General features: G+C 36.4%; 1 pseudogene; it reads right to left on the bottom strand.

Moving 5' to 3' along the window:
* Nucleotides 1-16,143: 16,143 nt before the first annotated feature.
* On the bottom strand, nt 16,144-16,561 carry LOC131515447 (pyruvate dehydrogenase (acetyl-transferring) kinase isozyme 2, mitochondrial-like; annotated as a pseudogene).
* Between the last annotated feature and the right edge of the window lie 1,239 nt (nt 16,562-17,800).

Raw genomic sequence — 17,800 nt, 5'->3', positions numbered from 1 at the left:
GTGGACATTTGTGAGAGACTACCCGTCATTCATTATTTCTTTGTCCCTTTCTCAGAGGACTGGATTTTTCCCCATTTGATAACATCTATATGGTTTTTGTGGTGTGGGCCCTGATTGACTTCATTTAAATATATATATATATATATATATATATATATATATATATATATATATATATATAAATGGACAGAAATTAGTGAGGTGAGAGGCAGCAGATGGACATAAGCCAGTCAGTTCCCATTATTCTTCCTGGATATAGTGATTGGTTCAAGGTAAATATGTCAGGTATTATGTTCAGCTGTATACAACTGAGAACCCAAATAATAGCAGTTAACTAAGTATCAGTTTATTTGTATCATGCAACAAGCCCAGAGCCAGGCAAGCTGGGACAGGATCAGTGGCTGCATTATCCATTACAATAGTTTCTTCTTTCTGTTCTCAGACATCCTTACCAGACAGCCTGTTTCATACATGTCTCTTTGTAGCCCCAAAATGGCAGCTCCACAACCAGTACCATACCCACATTGCATTCAGAAAGAAGAGAAAAGGGCAAGGGCAAAATACTCTTTCCAGTGAGTGTTTTTCACTTAAAGAACTTACTTTGGAACCGTCCAACAACTACTATGTGCAACTCAGGTTATATGCTTAGGAAGTCTGGAGAATGTGTTTTTACTTATTTGAGGTACTGTTAGTAAACAAGAGAAGACTAGGTAAGGTAGGCAATTGGTGATTTCTGGACAAAGGTTGGTATACAAAATGAGTTGGTCCTGACAAAGAGATATCCTTAACTTTTTGCATGGTTTAAGGAGCAATGTTTGCATTTAAGACTTTAAATGTCTTTTTTGTATGAATCAAGCAATATTTGATTAGTATCTATCCTCAGTACCCCATCATATTCTTAATTGTTTATACTGATAGATAATAAAATTGAATATTACAAAAATAATTTGCATTCTTAGAGAAATAAGCTTTATAAAATTGTCTCTTAAATGACAGCCAATTAAAATTACATTTCATTCCATAAAAAAGTGTTTTCCTTCTATATATGAATACGGTTTATTTTAGGAAGTTAAATATGCCTGGAGTATATCTATCTTATCATTCTCTCTCTTAGGGTAATGCTTAGGGATGGAAAGGATAAGAAAGCTGTAACAGGAGATTTAATTTGAGCCCAGACCCCATGTTTGCTAATTAGGGGCTCCTAAGCAACTATCTGAAAATCAATTACTCCATCTGTAAAATGGAAGTAACTAGAGTATACTCAGACGATTCTTATGGGGATTAAAGGAGAAAATATTCGAGAAGCATTTTAAAAACCATCCAGTTCTGCACACATGTTTTTAAACATTGCACTTTTATCCTTTTTTATTTTCTCTTTTATTCACTTATAAAGCACAATGTTGACTTACTCAGCTTAATTAATGTAATATCATATAACCTCAGTTTCATACAAAGCTCTACCATAATGAAATTTTATTTCACTTACACTTTAGAAACACTTTGGTGCCATTTCCTGGGCAGAAACAAGGGGGAAAGCTAGCCCTAGGCATGGGTCTAACAGGCTGGACTCTCACCAAGCATATGGGCAGGCAGTGCTTCAGTGGAGAGATCAAAGCACAGTGGATGGCCTTTCTCTGGATGACTTCCCCAGATGCTTAAGGTTCTTGAAACAGCTGTTTCAATCCAGGCACAGCAGGTCTCTCACTCTACCCTCTGCAAATTGTGGATTCTTTGCAATGTCCCCAATGGATTTTTTTCCCTTACAAATTGGACTATAGATTAGGCATGACAATTAGCACTAGTCTATAGACTTAGAAAAAGGAAGAAATTAGTCTGGAACTAAAAGAAAACATGTTGTGCACTAGTAAAACATATGATATAAATTAAGTCAGAAAATTATAAATGATGGAGCTAGAAGGGACCTTTGAGACTCCATAGCTCATTGTCCTCATTTTACAGATGAGGAATCTGATGGTATTGTATTTTGTTAGGCTGCTCATGGTCACCATCTCTAAAATCATTAAATTTGTCAGTGGGAGGGGGGAAGCAAAGACAGTTTTGCAGATTCATTTTGTATATGGTTATATTTTGAATCTAAGCATAAAACAGGCTTAAATATTTATTCAAAACACAGTCATTTAAACCTTTATAAACTATAAGGATACTACCAAGTTTTAAAATATATATTTATTTTTAAAAAATTTTTAACTCATTTTTTTTTAAATTTTTTTAAATGTTTATTTATTTTTGAGACAGAGAGAGACAGAGCATGAATGGGGTAGGGTCAGAGAGAGAGGGAGACACAGAATCTGAAGCAGGCTCCAGGCTCCTAGCTGTCAGCACAGAGCCCGACGCGGGGCTCGAACCCACAGACCGTGAGATCATGACCTGAGCCGAAGTCGGACGCCTAACCAACTGAGCCATCCAGGCGCCCCAACTCAAACAGTTTTTTATTAGTATTTTAAGTGCAGACAGTTGCTTGCTCTCTGGCCAAATATTTTTAATGCAAATCTAGTATATCAAAGCAAAAAGCACTTTATTAAAATATTTATTTATTCATTCATTTGGCATTCATTCATTTATGTAATAATCATCCAGTGAATATTTACAAAATGTCAATTACTGTTTTAGTATTGTACTAGGCATTGGAGATATAGAAACAAAGAAGTGGCCATTGATCTCTAAAGGAGAGAGTATAGTATAATTGTTAAGAGAAGCAGCTCTGATCTACCTTTTCTAAGTTTGAATTTTTTCTTCTTTACCATCTAGCTAAGTGACATTCAGCAAGTTACTTAACCTCTGTGACTTCGTTCCCTCATCTGTAAATGTTCATAATAATACTACCTGCTTCACAGGGATTTATGAGGATTAAATGATGTAATTCATGCATAGTTTTAGCACACTCCCTGGCAATTACTAATCACTGCATAAATGTTCATTACACATGGCATTAGAAAACTCCTTATCTAGTGAGACATACAAAAATTATACCACTACTCACAATATGATTAAATACAATCTGAGAAAGATAAGCATGTTCATTTGTCCCTGAAAAATATATCCCTGTTCCTGTCATACTAACAAGATGCAGCACCAAATCCATGGTTGGAGGATAAGGCCACTGTTTCCTGAGAAGTTAATCCTTGAGTTGCTTTTTACAGATTTGTTTTGTTTTCCTTTTGTTTTTGTTTTTCCATACACTTGATAGTGACTTAGGAGAAACATGATATGAGGAATGAATATTCCAGGTAGCGGAATGCATTTAGATTTTAGAATGATTGCTTTGGCAATGATATGGAAGGTGACTTATCCTGAAGACAGGTGTTATGAAGATAGGTGATTGGTGTACTGCAGCTGAGAAATTATGTATGCAAGAGCATAAGAGAGAAGACATATTTGAGAAACATTTGGAAGATGGAATTAGCAGGGCGCCTGAGTGGCTCAGTCGGTTAAGCATCCAACTTTGGCTCAGGTCATGATCTCACAGTTCATGAGTTCAAGCTCTGCATCAGGTCTGTGCTGACAGCTCAGAGCCTGGAGCCTGCTTCGGATTCTGTGTCTCCTCTCTCTTCCTCTTCCTGCTCTCTCTCTCTCTCAAAAATAAACAAACATTAATTTTTTTAAAATAAGAAAAAAAAGAAGGTGGAATTAGCAAGACTTAGTTGCTGATTCTATGTGGAAAGTGGGGGAGAGGAAGGAATTGTGTAAACCTTTTGCAGTTAGTTCTTTAAAAAAGAACTTTTTAAAAAAAAAGTGGCTATAGAGTGAAGTCATTTACTGCAATAAGGAAGATGAGTCTTGATGAAATGATGATGACATGGGTCTGCCTGTGTTGTACATGAGCAAAACTTTCTAAATGACCTATAATTCACGAGGGAAAAAGATATCAAAGCTGGATACAAAGATGAAGATACCTTCACTGTAAAGTGGCTAAAAGTCATGTGCATGGATAGCATTATTCATTTAGAAAAGAAAAGAATGCTGGGGCGCCTGGGTGGCGCAGTCGGTTAAGCGTCCGACTTCAGCCAGGTCACGATCTCGCGGTCCGTGAGTTCGAGCCCCGCGTCAGGCTCTGGGCTGATGGCTCGGAGCCTGGAGCCTGCTTCCGATTCTGTGTCTCCCTCTCTCTCTGCCCCTCCCCCGTTCATGCTCTGTCTCTCTCTGTCCCAAAAATAAATAAAAAACGTTGAAAAAAAAAAAAAGAAAGAAAAGAAAAGAATGCTTTGGTCAAGCCTAAGATTAAAAGCCTTGGGCTGGGAGAAATCAGTAAAGCTGTCAAGTACTTTTGAAACGAGTTAAGGTAAAGGAAAGACGTACACTGAGGAACCTAACATTTAATAAACATATACTATAACCTGAGCCATTTACATCTTAAAATATTTAATTCTCAAAAGAGCCTGTGAAACAGTCATCACTATTGTAATAATGAGAAAGCTGAAACTCTGCTTACACAATATTTTCAAAACCCCAGAGCTCAGGGGCACCTGGATGGCTTAGTATATTGAGCATCTACTCTTGATTTAATCTCAGGTCATGGTTTCACAGTTTATGAGATAGAGCCCCACGTCAGGCTCTGTCTTCCCCTCTCTCTGTCCTTCCCATGTTTGCGCTTATGCACACATGCTGTCTTTCTCCAAAAATATATAAATAAACTTTAAAAAAATCACACATCTCCTATATGGCCTCTTTTATGAGGTAACACACAAGCCAAATTGACATAAAAGCTTTCATGTTTCAGTACTTCATTTCATGACCAAAAAAGCACGAAGAAACAAAATAAAACAAAGATCAGGCCAAAAAAGGAGAAAATTCCATGAACGCAGATATAGAGAATCTCTAAATAGAATATTTTTGAAGAAGTTGCAAGTGAAAAAAGTAAGACTTTATTTAGGTTGGTATTATTGTTACCGTTTTGAAGAAGAGAGAAATTTAAACACACACACAGATATAGCATCCATATTTTCTTAATGATGCAATTTTGGAATAACTTTACATTGACCGCGGCATAAATTTGTATGTGTGTTGTGAGTTGAAAAAAAATATAAAATAACCAGAATTTATTTCAGCAGCATTTAATTTCAGGAATATCCTCTATATGATGGGAAGATGTTCTCTAATTATCCAGATTAGAGTGAAAGCTAGAAGTTGGGAGTGGATGGGGGAGCTGACTCTAGCAGTGACTGTATTTCAAAGCCTAGAGTTTCTTGGTTTTGGGTAATATGAGAATGGGAAGAGGAAGAGGAAGAGAAGGAAAACCCGCAGAGAAAGCGGATGTCAAGAAGATTGTGTAGTACATTATATGAATTCCTTCAAGGGAGCATCTCTGTATTCTGTGCAAGTCCATAGAGCACCAAATATCTTGACTTGAGTGAATTTCTTTTATTGATTGTTAAATGGACCAAATTAACCCTAGGAATTCAGATGTTAGCTTACTGCATGTTCTTTGTGAGAAGTCTTTCTCTTTGCCATCTTTTTGGCTTATTTTAATTTTTCCCTTTGGCTCTTTCAATAGTTTAAATATGTTGAACCTAGTTATAGATTGCAGTTTATTTAACCTGCCAAGGATTCTTTGGGATTTTTTTTTTTTTAATATGGGTATGATGTCTTTTGTTCATATTGGAAAATTCTCAGCCATTATCTCTTTTTTTTATTAATTAATTAATTAATTAATTATTTTAGTGTTTGTTTATTTTTGAGACAGAGAGAGACAGAGCATGCACAAGGAAGGGGCAGAGAGAGACACACACACACACAGAATCCAAAGCAGGCTCCAGGCTCTGAGCTGTCAGCACAGAGCCCGACTCGGGCCCTAAACTCATGAACCCATGAGATCAAGACCTGAGCTGAAGTTGGACATTTAACCACCCAGGCACCCCTCAGCCATTATCTCTTAAATACTTTCTCTACCTAATTTACTCTTTCCTACTTACTTCTATTAAATGTTTGATCTTTTGATTGTATTATTTTATCTTACCCTCTTTTTCAGAATTTATCTCTGTGCTTTATTCTGAATAGATTCTTCTGATCTTCTAGTTTACTACTGCTCTATTCAGCTCTTCTGTTTAATGTATTCATTGAATTTATCTTAATGGTATTTTTCATTTCTGTGAGTTTTATTTTGTTAGTTTGTAAATCTATATCATTTTAAAAGGATTTTTTTTTTTTTATGTCAAACATATATAGTCTGTTGGAATGGTGATCTGCCATGGTCCCTTAAAATTATTGCTAGGTATTCCAAAAAATGAAATCTCTGGCTGCTTTTTATTTGGGTCATTTCTTGGGGTTGTATTTGCAGTGAGCAGCCATGAGGGATGAGGGAACATCTTTCTCGGGACAAAAATCAGACATCCTTTGGTTTATTACAAAAGTGGTAAACCCAGTTAGCTCTCCATTAACAGAACCTACTCTGTGGGCAGGTATCCACCATCGGCACCGTGCCACCATCCTGGAACTTCTAGGACGTGGGGAAGCAGTGTGAACATCAGGCTGACTACATTCTAGGAACTTCTTTGCCCTAAATAATAAAATACTTTGCCTCCGACCGAGTAATTTAGTGTCTTCTTCCACTATCTACAGTATGGTAAATAGGCTAGCTTTTTATGTTGTATATGTATGTCCATTATCCACTGAAACAAACAATACATAATACACACCTGACTAATCATGAAACAAAGTGCGTGCTACCTATGTATTTTGTATTCTGCTTAAAAGTGTTTGAGGGAAATACTGTCTTGGACAAATAAATAACAAAGTTATGTAATTAAATATAATTTAATTATTTTATTTAAAATCATTCTGTCTCTATTTATATCAATTATTTCCCAGAACTGTGGAACTGTTCTGCAAAGTTCAAATATTTTGCAGTGAATTTTTTTTCTACTTTTGTCTAAAAATTTAGTTTGTCTTAAAGCTTGTGTAAGATAGAGTTAACTGCAATGAAATGATTATAAGTACTTTAGGTAGACAGGTTAGATTAAAATATTTTACTGTCTCATAGAAAATATTAGTAAATGAAAGCTGTACTTACATGTGCAAACTTTCTAGAGAACGTGGTTTATTTGGGAGTAAAGTAAGTTGAATCAGATTACCTATCAGATACAGCCATTTTTAAGGAGCCCAATGAAGAGTATTTTAATACAAATTTATTAAAAATACACATTTCTATAATGTATGGGCCCTGCTAATGAGTAAATTGGGTGAAATGAAAAAACCTAAAGAAAGCCCTAGTTGTAATTTTTTACAATTTTAAAATATGATTTTAATATCAATTTTATAATTAACTCTAAGAAAAAATTCATCAGATGCATAGAATTTGGAAGACAATTGTTTTTAGTCAGTTATGCTCACTTTGTTTTGTATAGGAGCTTGTCAACTTCAATTTTCTCATTGTAAATTCCTTTGTATTAAGTGTAGGTCTTAGCAGACAAATATTAAATGATATTTCTGAAAGAAAATAGTTCTGTTTTCATGGGTAGTCAGGAATAAGCAGCTTCACATTACAACCTGACATAGGTGTATGTGCCTTTAAAATGAATGTACCAAAGTGGTTTGCACTGAATTTTTTTTATCCTTTGATACTTTACCTGATGCTTTACAAGGTGTAAAAGCCTCAAAGCTTTGGTTTGAATGGTGCCAAACATAAAGTAGAAAGCACTAAGTTTGATCTGAAACCCACAAAATCAAAAGTTTGCCTAGCCAAAAATCCAACATATTACTGTCTGTGGATTGCAATGGGAGCTAAAGTATTGCTTTTATTCCTTTCATCCAACATTCTGAAGGACATTTGAGGACTTGATTTATGGCTTTGAGGAAGTGAGTCCGGCTGTTAACAACCAAAGAATTTAAACGTCCAGTTGCCTATATTCCTTCAAAGGCATACCATTGATACCTCATGTACTTTCATTAAGTGGTATGTCTAGATTATATGACCAAAGGAGGAGAATTCTTCCAATCTAGGTTTTAATTGATGTGAATTTAGCAGAATTGCTTTATGATCTATCATTCATGTATCCCATAAGCTTTGTTATCTAAAGCATGAGTTGAAGTTATAATTCATATAACTCCAAAATTGTGATCAAGCATTTAAAATGCCATACTTGAGGGGTGCCTGGGTGGCTCAGTCAGTTGAGTGTCCGACTTTGGCTCAGGTCATGATCTTACAGGTCGTGAGTTCGAGCCCCGCATTGGGCTCTGTGCTGACAGCTCATAGCCTGGAGCCTGCTCTGAATTCTGTGTCTCCCTCTCTCTCTGCCCCTCTCCCACTCATGCACTGTCTCTCTCCGTCTCTCAAAAATGAATAAACGTTAAAAAAAAAAAAAGAATAAAGTGCCATACTTGAGATGGAGATAATGTATAAATAGATATGTGAAGTCTTTCTTATAAGAGACCAAATTATTTTGAAAATGTGGGATGGAAGATAGGATTTATTGTATAAGCCAGGTAGCTCAGAAATAATTTCACAGTTGAGTCCGTGACAGTGAGCCTATATTTTGACTTACTAAACTCACACGCCAACAACATATGTTAATTGTTGAAAAACAGTTTTGTAAATATCTCTTGGAAATATCTCTAGTAATGCCTTGCCAGTCTGACTAAGATACTAAAAACATTCTCTAATACCCATTGACACTTCTTTTCTATTTTCTTCATCCTTTTTTTTTCCTACCTTCAAACAGTTTAGATTGATTTCTTCTCTCCCGAAGTTAAAAAAAAAAAAAAAAAAAAAAAAATAGAAAACGGAAGCTGGCAAAAAGCAAAGACTGTCCTGGGGGAAGAAGGATACAAGATAGAGTTGGAACTAAGGAGTCAGACTGTAGCTTTATAAGATTCCATCAGAAATCAGTCTGAATCACATAGGTGCATCCATGTGGTACCAGATATGCCAGTGCCCCAAGTTAATAGTGTGAGTATAATTGGGTGAGGGATATATATTCAAATTGCCAGAAGTTGAATCTCAGTACATAGCTAAGCGCCTGTGTCTGATACTTTGAATAGCAATTTTTCAAACTTCCCCCACAACTGCAGTGAATATAAGGAAGTCTTTTACTTTTCTCTATTTTGCAACAAAATATTTGCATCGAATTGCTTGCAATGTGAATTAATGCTAAGTATTCAATATGAAAAGCAGTGTGACATTCATTTTTAAATTTCATGCTTCGTGTCACTTCACCTCTCTCCTTACTAAATTACATTCGGTCACACTTTAACCACACAGGATGATTCAGCAGTATTGTATGTGGAAGAGGGGCAGGTAGGTGGAAAGGTGCAGAAGTGTAGTGCAAAAAAAAAAAAAATTAAAATTTTGTTTACAATTATCCAGGAAAAAAAAAAAACATATATTGCTATGGTCCACAGGCCAAAATATTTTGAAAGATAATGGGATTGAGTTTTGCAGTCCTGTATATATTTATATTTACACTGAAAGTTAATTCATTCATTTTAACTCATTCACAAGTAGTCATTATATATTACTTTTGTTGTAATCATTTGAGATTTATATATTAAAAGTTTAGAATTTTTTACATTATCATTACTTTGTACAATGCAAAAAATGCATAATGTTATAATCTGAAAGATCCTAAGGAGATAAGGGAGATAGATCTGGAAGATCTTAAATAAGAAAGTGGAAGTTAAGTGGATTAGTAGCTTATATTGAAGCCTTAAAAAACATTGATTCAATAAGTAATTACTCAGTACCTGCTATGAATAAGACACTCCTTAACACCCTGAAATGTGAATATTGTGATCTTCCTTTTACAAATAAGAAAATTGAGGCTTAGAGAGAAGCCTTTGTTTTAAGGCTACTCTAGTAGTCAGTTAAAATCTGGGATTTTTGTCCTGACATACCTGTCTTGGGGGCTCATGCTTTTTCCTATATATCCCATACTTTTCCTGCTATAACTGTTGTTCTAATTTTTTTTTTTTAATGATTTTTTTTAAACGTTTATTTATTTTTGAGACAGAGAGAGACAGAGCATGAACAGGGGAGGGTCATAGAGAGGGAGACACAGAATCGGAAACAGGCCCCAGGCTCTGAGCTGTCAGCACAGAGCCCGACGCGGGGCTCGATCTCACGGACCGTGAGATCATGACCTGAGCCGAAGTCAGCCGCTTAACCAACTGAGCCACCCAGGCGCCCCACTGTTGCTCTAATTTTAAGAAGCTTAAAGCTTAATATAAAAGGCAGAAATATAAAGATCTAAGTATAATAAAATTCAGATGAAATAAGAACTAAAAAAGATATGATACACTTGCCGACTAGTGAAAATGATTAAAAATATTAATGAGGTCAGATAAGATTTGCTGGAGGAATAAAATTCTTATTTAACCAAAGTTCTTTAACAAAAACCAGTAGATACACAATTACATATAGTATACACACAATTATGTTTTAAGTATAGACACATAAATAACCATTGACTACATAGAAAGTCTGTTTACGGTAGTTATTAGCACAATCCTTAGGCTACCTCTGCTTTGACTCAAAATCCAACTTTTGCTACTTCCCTACTGCATGGTATTACAAAGTCTGTTCCCTCATCTATAACATAGTCTTTATAGTACCTACTTTATTGTGTTTTAATGAGACTTAAATGTGATAATCCATGTAAAGCTAGCACAGTGCCTTGAAAATAAAGAATCCCATAAAAGTTACACACTGACCACTTGTGATCGGCACATGGTATGGAGTTTACAAGCAGAGATTGGGAGAAGAAATGAAAAAATATATTCTGGCTGAGGGAATACTGTTGTAAGTGCAAGGAGTTCTGAATGAAGCAGTCTGCTTGGAGATAATGGTTGGTATGGCCTAAATGCTAAATGCAAGGTCATGGGATGAAGCAGAAAATGATACTAACATTCAGATAAGCTTTTTTCTGGAGGATGCATATCTTTCTTTTGTGAATAGCTTTATTATTTTTCTTATAAAATTTTAGTATACACTTAATACCAATCTCCAATAAGACACTAATCAGAGCACAGGCTAGGTATTTTATACCAGGAGTTATGGAGCTGACCAAGAAGGAGCTCTGGGCTAGAGAATCAGAAGGAGGCAAGTTAAATCTCTTTGGAATAGCAGTGATGGTTTCCTTGGAAGATATCAAGGAAAAAAAAAAAACTCTCAAGAATGAACAAAAGGGCAGAGTAGACACTAAATCTGGACAGGTTGATTAAAATTACTTTTTTATAAGTAATAGAAATCCACTCTAAGTAATTCAAGCCAGAAGGGAATCAATGGAAAGCATTTAGCAGGTCTCACAAAAATAATACAGTCTAGGAAACCCAGCTGAGTAAAGATCAATAGTCATGGACACCCAAGATCTGGGTTAAAAAACACAAGAACAACTAATTTCCAGTTTTATCCCAGCACAATGCTGACTTAGCTTTCTATGTTTAAGGATGGATTCCAGGGAAAAAGAACAATTGATCTATGTAGACTGGGTCATTTTCAACACCACAAAGAAGCGTAGCACCTAGGTTAATATTTCAGCCTTCAACCGGATTGTGGTCAAAGAATGTCTTGTAGTTCCCCCAAAGGAAATTGGCCTTTATTGCCAAAAGAAAAGAAAACAGATGTTAGGCAGCCCTTCCTCCCACTCCCAACACACACACACACACACACACACACACACACACACAAACACACACACTAACTGCCTTTTGATACACAGATTCAAGAGTTTAAAATCAAGTAGGTAAGGAGCCAGAGTGAAGAGTATGGAAATGTGAGGGAGAGTTCTAAAGACTGAAGTGAGGCATTGTAGGCAGCTCAATTTTGTGAAGGGTTATTGTTTTTCCTTAAAGGAACAGTGGAGTGGAAAGCCATGTTCCTGACTTGGTGAGTTCAAGATGAATAGAGGTTTCACTTCAGTTATTTTTGTATCTGAGAACTTAGACCTGTATGTATGTTGTAGCGCTTAAAACTTACAAGGGTAAAAGGATGAATTAGCAAAATGATAGCTCTTTTATGTTTTCTTTTTCCTTCATTTTATATCAAGTCCCTAAGGTAGATTCCTTGAAATGAAAATTTATAAACATTTAAGAACTCTGGACAAGATCAGTAACTATTCCAGAATAAAATTTTATTAAAGGGCTGACTTCTGATTTCTGATTCCTTACTTGGAAGTCACCACTCTACTCCAACAAGTAAGAAACTGAACACATAAAGCAACAAATTATAGATTCATAAGAGAAGGGAGGACACAGGGCACACCAATGTCCCCAGTAGTGGAGAGTCACAGAAAAGAATACACAGTGAGAGCACAGTAAAAAAGACTTGTGAGTAGAAAGAGCTGATAATTAGTACAGGAAGAGAGAAACCTGAACTGTGACTGATGAATTACAGGAGGCTCAGTGTGGACAATTCTGAGAGTTAAAAACTCTACAGGGACCCACTCAATCATTCTACCCCCACAACCGTGTGTGTTTTACCTCCAGAGACTCAACTGGTTTCCCACAATACGTATTGGAGGAAAATCTCCTTCAGTTTCTGGCAGGGGGAGGGAAAAAGTAACTATGTTGATACATGTATCTGAATGCTTTGTTTTTCTTAACAAGGCCTGCCCTCAAGGGAAACTAGTTAATCAAAACCTAACCTGCTGGGGAATTATCAGTCTAACTGAATAAGAGGAAAGAAAAATGCCAACTTCAGCCTACTCTAGCCATCCTATCTAGCCTAAGGGGAGGAAAAACAAAAACAGACAAACAAACAAAAAAAGGTTAAGGTGAAGAAAGACTTGAGTTCACAGTCCAGAGGCACAGGCCTCATTAAAAGACCGGAGACCATATGTTTTCACTCTTATGTGGATCCTGAGAAAGTTAACAGAAGACCATGGGGGAGGGGAAGGAAAAAAAGAAAAAAAAAATTATAGAGGGATGGAGCCAAACCATAAGAGACTCTTAAAAACTGAGAATAAGCTGAGGGTTGATGGGGGGGTGGGAGGGAGGGGAAAGTGGGTGATAGGCATTGAGGAGGGCACCTGTTGGGATGAGCACTGGGTGTTGTGTGGAAACCAATTTGACAATAAATTTCATATTAAAAAAAATAAAGGACTGGAGACCTAATCATAGGACTGTAGAAAACTCCCCTCACCCCACACCTCTCTATCTAAAAGTCTAGTTATAACAATTATTTACAGTAGTTCTTTACATAATGTCTGGCTATCAAGAAAAAAATATAAGGCATATCAAAAGGCAAAACAACACAATTTGAAGAGATAGAGCAGGCGTCAGGATCAGGCATGGCAGGGACGTTAGGGTTCTCAGACCAGGAATTTAAAACAACCACGATTCATATTTTAAGGGCTCTAATGGATAAAGTAGACAGCATGCAAGAACAGACAGGCAAGGAAGCAGAGAGATGGAAATCCTAGGAGAGAATAAAAGAGAAAAGATTTTGGTAATCAAAAACACTATAACAGAAGTGAAGAATGGTTTTGATGGGTTTATTAATAGACTGCATGGCTGAGGAAAGAATCTCTGAACTAGAGGATATAGTAATAGAATCCTGAAAAAATTGAAAAGCTAAAAGACTATGTTATCTATAAGAAACTCACTATTAATATAAAGAAACCTCTCGATTAATAGTAAATGGATGTCATGAAAAGACATGAAAGAACCTTAAATGCATATAACTTAGTGAAAAAAGCCAATCTGAAAAGCCTGCATACTGTACAATTCCAACTTTATGACATTCTGGAAGAGACAAAGTTATGAGAATAAAAAGATCAGTAGTTTCTTAAGGGTTGGGAGAGACAGATGAATAGGTGGAACATAGAGCACTCTTATGGCAGTGAATATACTGTTTCAAGTTATTTCTGAATAAAATAGTAATCAAATTACTGTATCATCAGCAACATGGACTAACTCTAACCTCAAAACAAACACAGATGATGGGTATTATAAACAAAAACACCAACCCAGTGTAATCCAACATAAAACAGATTCTCCTCTCATTGTGAAGTTTGTATGTATGTTTTTTATCTAAAAATAACCACCCCGTTTGAGCCTGTTCTGATAACACTGGATGTAAAAACAGCATTAACCAAAATCCTCTCACTTTGAGCATATGGTGAGTTCCAGGAGATTTAGCCAACAAACCTATAAAGAAAATTGTGGTGAAAACTTTTTTCTATAGTGGCCTATAATCAAAGAACTTTGAGAGAAGATAGCTTTAAAAAGATTCATGGAGGGGCGCCTGGGTGGCTCAGTCGGTTAAGCCGCCGACTTCGGCTCAGGTCATGATCTCGCGGTCCGTGGGTTCAAGCCCCGCGTCGGGCTCTGTGCTGACAGCTCAGAGCCTGGAGCCTGTTTCGGATTCTGTGTCTCCCTCTCTCTGACCCTCCTTCATTCATGCTCTGTATCTCTCTGTCTCAAGAATAAATAATCGTTAAAAAAAAAAATTAAAAAAAAATTAAAAAAAAATAAAAAGATTCATGGAAACTAAATCTTATTTAGTGTCTAATGCTAGTCACAACCACCATACCTGCATATAAAGACTAAAACCATGATTTCATTAATTTCTTTCCTCACTGCAACCCTTTTAAATAAGCATTGTTATCTTTATCATACAGATTTTTTAAAAAAGCTGCATTGAAGCTAAAGAATGTTCACAAATTCATGAATCATTATGTGGTGGTAGAACTATGGTTTTACTCCATATCTTGTGGCCTTTTTACTTATAGCAATACAAAAAGAACATTAATCTATAAACTTTCCAGAAGACTCTGTATACCAGATCTCTTAGCAAAAGTCTCATTTATTCTAATTCTGTCATCTTAGATAAACAGTGAAAAGGTGAAAATAAAAGTCATGTAAGGCTAATAGACAATCGAAAATTGACATGGTTTTTTTTGTCTTTGAAGGCCTTAGTTAAGGGTATCTGGAGAAAATCAAAGGAAGTATTTAGATACTATCTGATTCAGTGGCAGCAGTGATAAACTTTACTGGCCAACACTAACATATCAATAATAATCTGTGCCATTTATTCAACTTGAACCATTACCTAAGCATTGTAAGACAAATGTTGGTTGAAATATTATTCCACAAATTCTCCAGAAAAAAAACAAAATGATGCCCTTACAAACGAAGTGCTATGAGACCTGTATAGCTCAAATTAGTGAATTCTAAGGACATTGAATTACTTAAGCATTTTCTCTACCAAGTATTTTTTGTATATAGTTTTTATTAAAGTTAATCTAAATTGTTTTTATTTGGTTAACTTGAGAAAGCACTGCAAAAAAAAAAAAAATTCTAACAAAAACCAAAGTTGAATCTCAGGCATGTGAGACAAGAGGCAGCTGTGGTCTGGGGAAAAATTAATTAGACAAAGGCTTAAAGGTCTTGGGTTTGAATTTCCACTCATCCATTTATCAGCTGATATTCATGGATAAATTATTTGGCCTTTTTGAACTTTATGTCCCTCTATGAAGATGTAGATGATAAAACATCCCTTAAATAAAGCTTTTCGAAATTTGCAACCCAATAAGATTTTTGTACATATGGGTATATTCTTAGGGGTTTTATAATTCTTAAAATTTTACACAACTATCATAAGGGTATCAGGACACCTCCTAACAGTTTGAAAATTACCAAATTAGACTATTTCAAGATAATTATAAGAAATTGACTCTAAAGGACTAGACTATATAGTTCAGTGAACAAATTGATTCTTTAATGTGAGTCTGAACTCAGAGCATGAGAATAAAATACTATCTTTCAAATAATATATTCAAATAATCAGGTGTGCTGAAGCCATGCATTTCTCTGCTTCATTTTCCTATTTCTGTTTGTGTCTGTTCTGTCTTGCAAAACAACAAGGTGGCTCCATGTGAAAGAAGTTGTTTTTAATAAACAAATAAACAAGAGATTTTGGGTTAAACAAGGCAAAACTATGTCTTAAGTTCAGGACCACAGTATGTTAAAATGTTATGTATGTATCAAATGTTATGTATGTATGTATCAAAACAACAGAATAGCCTTTTTCTCCATAGTTTTATTTTTTACAGGGCTTTTCATTGTAACATGGTGGGCTTTGTATTAGTTGTTTGGAGGAAGAACCTATTATTATTTCTCGCAGCTAGAACACATGCGGTGTAATTTGCACACTATCTAAAGCAGTATATAGAGTTGTCTTTTGACACCCTGTCATGAAGAAACACCTACAGCTAATGCATGCTCTAAAGGGAGGTCTGTAAAAACAAGTTGTAAATATTCCATGGTGAGCACCACCTGGTCACAGCGGTTCCGGATGATCAGGGCATCAGTGACCTGGTGCAGGTACGATTGTCCTTGGGGTCCTTGTCCAGGAACTCCATGATGTCCAGGAGACTGGACGTACCAGCTGTGAACCAGCTTCACCGAGGGTGTGCTCAGCACTCTGTCAGGAAGCAGGTTGATCTCTTCATGATGGCCAGGCACAGGGGCTTCCCCTGCCTGAGGAAGGTGAATGGTTTTCTCACAGGCATTGCTGGACCCAAAGTCCAGAAACTGCTTCATCGACAGGGGACAGGGAGAACTTGCTGAAGTGTTCCATGTACTTGGGGGCTCCTGCCAGGGACAGCATTCTTTTTTTTTTTTTTTAATTTTTTTTTTCAACATTTTTTATTTATTTTGGGACAGAGAGAGACAGAGCATGAATGGGGGAGGGGCAGAGAGAGAGGGAGACACAGAATCGGAAACAGGCTCCAGGCTCCGAGCCATCAGCCCAGAGCCTGACGCGGGGCTCGAACTCACGGACCGCGAGATCGTGACCTGGCTGAAGTCGGATGCTTAACCGACTGCGCCACCCAGGCGCCCCAGGGACAGCATTCTTGAGCAGCGCGGGGACCCAGTGCATGGCAGTGGTGGCCGAGTTGGCATGGCTTGGGATCTGGCTCCAGTACCCGCCCCCCCCCCCCCCCACCCCGGGCAGCGCTTGCCTTTAAATTTTAATTTTCTATAAATAATATATTTGGTGCCCAGAATATGTCAAATATAGTTCTAGGTATTGAGTATACACATATCAGTTAATCACTCTGGTACTTTTAAAGCTTAAGAAGCGATACGTGTTAAGAGTAGGAACAGGCACAAAGCAGTACCTAGGGTAGTGATGATCCATGTCAGAGGAGAGGAGATTCAGGGATTCGAGAGTCAGTGGAATCCTACTTGGTCCAACAGTGAGCCCTATTCCAGGAAAATTGCAAGGGCTTAACTTTGTTTTGAGGTTGAGTTGCTATCGATTATTGAGCATTTTAGTTCCTTGAGTCTCTGTGATAATGATCAGAAAGAGTTACCTAAATTGCTTTGATTCACAGGTAATTAAATGACTCTCTACCTCACCGTGTGCTATGAAAGAAGATTACACAATTTATCTTGTCTAATAAGGCAGAGAAATAGTAGTGATATGCTATTATGGTGTTTTATTTTTTTAGCACATAAATTAGTGCTAGAAATAAACTTGAAAGAAAAATATTTGAATGTGTAATATCTACTTTTAGAGCAGTTTTATTGAATGTCAATTCATCATGTTTTTCCCTACATTTACTCTATGGGTACTGGTTATGTGACTAGCCATGGATATATTCATTGTTTATAGCAAATGAAATGGTTGGTTTGAACTACTATTTTTCTCTGGAGAAATAATATAGCTAAGGATTTTAGCCATTTCAGAAATCAGTAAGTTTTGCCTTAGTAATGCTGTGTTCTTCAACACTGAGAAAGTGAAAGTTTGACAGCCTTTGTATCAAACTAATTGAAAGGCCCTCTGCTTTAATAAAGTTATTTTGCCATTGTCCTTCAAAAACTGTGCTTTATAAAGCTGCTC

This window comes from Neofelis nebulosa, chromosome 6 (genome assembly GCF_028018385.1).
Source record: "Neofelis nebulosa isolate mNeoNeb1 chromosome 6, mNeoNeb1.pri, whole genome shotgun sequence".
Classification (NCBI taxonomy): domain Eukaryota; kingdom Metazoa; phylum Chordata; class Mammalia; order Carnivora; family Felidae; genus Neofelis; species Neofelis nebulosa.
This window is presented reverse-complemented; position numbering and strand designations above follow the sequence as displayed.